Here is a 3852-nt window from a genome sequence, read left to right on the forward strand (position 1 = left end):
AGTTCCTGCATTCTTTTCCTTATCTTTATGGCCGGGCTTGTATTTCAGTGTCCAGCCCTGGGTCTTTGAATTTTTGAAACTTACTCTTTTAATTTTACATTTNNAAACTTTGAATTTATATAATTTTTCCTTTCAATATAAAATATACATATATACATATGGCACATGACACACATACATTTGATAAATGTAGCAGTGCCCCAACAGCCACAATTTATATTTTGTCTCAGCCTTTTTTACTTTCTTAGACAAAAGTTCTTTATAAAATTACCTCACAGATAAAATGTTACACAAAAGGGAGTTATGGAAGAATGTCAATAGTAAGTTTAAAGCAGTTTTGTTCTATAAGCTCATTATAAGTTCAAAGAAAAAGTTCCACATGGCTACATGGTGCATAACTTCAGCTTCATCCTTGAACCTGACCTTGAGTGAATGTTTTTCTTTGATCTTTAATTTGTTCCAAGCCCACTTCTCCTCTCAGTGTGATTTATGAAAGCTCTTTAAACTCTCTCTTATGCAGCCTTTACTCACTATTCTATGAGGAGGGGGCACATTCTATTCTTGATTCTGATTTTATTGTACCTTTCTGGCAAAACAACTAAAACCATCTCCTAAACCTTTCTTTCCATAATTACTTAAATCAAATCACTAATTCTAAAAAGTCATTAATTCATCTAAACATTATTATTATTATTATATGAAAGTACATCTTCATATTGATCTTCAGGAAATCTGCCCAATAGGGTATGCTGATACCCAGGAATCATTAGGCTATGTAACAGTGGCAGGAAAGGCATACAGAGGCAATCCTGGGATAAAGTATAGGGGGTCCTGGTCTCACACACACCCATGGCAGTCATGCAAATGATGGACCATCTGCAAAATACCTCAGTTGCTTGCCACAGCCTTTCCTACATGGCTTGTACGAAAGTTAGGGAACTGCTTCTGAACTGGGATTGGTGAAGCATGTTAGTTTGCCTAGTGTTTCNGGTGATGCACCTCTGTGACCTTCAAATACTTCCCAGGCCAGCACAGTTATCTGGTGGTCTGCATTGTGTATATATCCTATATTAGTCTTTTATCTTCCCAGGTTTGCTAAGAGATTTGTCCTCATACCATCTACAGATACAATGCCACATGGAAGTCCTGATCTTTTGGTGCCAAAGATGATTCTTTCTGTTGGCGTCCTTAATTATTTTGGTGAGAATAGTGGNCTTTCCTTGAATACCTGACAGTTGCAAGGCTAAGTGCTTTCTCTGCTTAGTAAAAATGTATCCACTGGTTCTCTCTCACTTCCAGCTCAGATCAGCATAAATTTACTACACAGTTCTTGCCATATAATATAAATCAATATTATTTGAAGCAAAGTGTGTGTGTGTGTGGGGCAGACTTTACCAATATATACACATTGCAGCACAGTGTTTGTCGTATTAGGTAATCAGAATGCTAATTAAACATGTTAGTGATCTAAGGATGATTTTTTTTTTTTTTTTTTGTCTTCACACAACAATGAAAAGGTCCTTATGGAACAGGCTGCCAGAACTTGGTAGGCCCCAGACCTTGCCATGAATCACTTGAAATACCATTCAGGACATAAAACTCAGCACATAGACAGCACCACCTCCCAAAACAAAAACAAAGATGCAGTCCATCAAAGCCCACGGTTCTGGGGAAGTCTCTAAGTGCATTAAACTTGCTTTTTTGCTTCTGTAGTTCCACTTCTGGCTAAGTGTTCTTGTAACTGAAGAATGTCAACTGAGAATTTCTTTTTAATTCTTAATTTTTATTGTTATTAAAGCTATTTACATACTTTACATCCCAATATCAGTCCCCCTCCTCCTCCTAGTACCCTCTAATGTGGATCCTCCCCCATTCTACCTTCCTCTTTTCCTTTGAGAAGGGGGTGCCCCCATGTAGTTATCACTTCCCCTACTCCTCACCCCCCTTTCCCAGGCACATCAAGTTGCTGCAGGACTAGGTGCACCCTCTCCTACTGAGGCCAGAGAAGGAGGTCCATTTAGGGGAACAGGATCCACCAGTAGGCAGGCAACAGATTTAGGAACAGGCCCACCCTCCTGAACTTGGGGGACCTACATCAATATGAAGTTCTTATCTTCTATATCTGTGCAGAGGGACAAGATCCAGCCCATGCTCACTCTTCAGTTAGTGATTCAGTCTATGTGAGCCCCCAAGAGTCCAAGTTATTAAACTCTGTTGGCCTTCCTATGGAGTTGCTGTCCTCATTGGGTCCCTCAGTCCTTCCCCCAACACTTGTACAAGACTACCTGAGCTCCATCTAATGTTTGGCTGTGGGTCTCTGCATCTCTTTCCATTGGCTGCTAGGTGGAGCCACTCAGAGGACAGTTATGNCAGGCTCCTGTCAGCAAACATAACAGAGCATTATTAATAGTGTAAGGGATTGGTTCTTGCCCATGGGATGGGTCTCAGTTTGGGGCAGTCATTGGTTGGCCATTCCTTCTGTTCCTGCTCTATCTTTGTCCCTATACTTATTGGAAGTGGATGCATTTTGGGTTAAAGGTTTTGTGGGTGGATTGCTGTCCTTATCCTTCCACTGGGAGTCCTGCCTGGCTACAGGAAATGTCCACTTCAGGATCCATATTCATTACTGCTAGGAACCTTGTCCTCATAGATGCTCTGGGGCCTTCCTCCAATTCCAGGTCTCTGGCATGTCCTAAAGATTGCTCCCGCCTTGGCCTGCTGACCTGCCCCCTCCCCTTCCTTAATAGCATCCACTTCCAATATCTATTTAGTTTCCCTTCTGAGAAAGATTCAAGCATCCTCCCTTGTGCCCTCCTTGTTATTTAGCATCCTTGGGTCTGTAGATTGTAGTGTTGGTATTCTGTAATTTGTGGCTAATATCCACTTATAACTCACTCATGGTGATATTTTCTTTTCATTCTTCCTTTCTTTTAATTGGAAAATTTCTTTCTTTACATTTCAAATGTTATCCCCATTTTTAGTTTCCCCGCCCCCTAACCCCTACACCCTACCCCTGCTCACCAACCCACTTACTCCTGCTTCCTGGCCCTGGCATCCTCCCACACTGGGGCATAGAGCCTTCACATGACCAAGGGCTTCTCCTCCCATTGATGTTCGACTAGCCATCCTCTGCTACATATGCAGCTGCAGCCATGAGTCCTACCATGTGTGTACCATTTGGTTGGTGGTTTAGTCCCTGGGAGCTCTGGGGGGGGGGGCGTGTACTGGCAAGTTCATATTGTCGTGTCTTCAAACCCCTTCAGCTCCTTAGGTCCTTTCTCTAGCTCCTTCATTGGGGCCCCTGTGCTCAGTCCAATAAATGCCTATGAGCATCCACTTCTGTATTTGTCAGGCACTGGCAGAGCCTCTCAGGAGACAGCTATATCAGGCTCCTGCCAGCCAGCTCTTGTTGGTATCCACAATAATATCTGGGTTTGGTGGCTGTATATGGGATGGATCCCCAGGTGAGTCAGTCTCTAGATGGTCATTTCTTCAGTCTCTACTCCACACTTTGTCTCTGTAATTCCTTCCATGGGTGTTTTGTTCCCCCTTCTAAGAAGGATTGAAATATCCACACTTTGGTCTTCCTTGTCTTGAGTTTCACGTGTTTTGCAAATTGTATCTTGGGTATTCTGAGCTTCTGGGCTAATATCCAGAATAATATTAGTGAGTGCACATAATTATTAACGTGCACATTAATATTAACATTTATTATTAATTATTAATTAATTAATATTAATATTAATGTGCACATCATGTGTGTTCTTTTGTGATTGGGTTACCTCACTCAGTATATTAGAACTCCATGGACTATGAGTGTGTATGCACTTATTAGTGGGAACATCATGGACT

Source organism: Mus pahari, chromosome 8, assembly GCF_900095145.1.
Source record: "Mus pahari chromosome 8, PAHARI_EIJ_v1.1, whole genome shotgun sequence".
NCBI classification, from domain to species: Eukaryota; Metazoa; Chordata; class Mammalia; order Rodentia; family Muridae; genus Mus; species Mus pahari.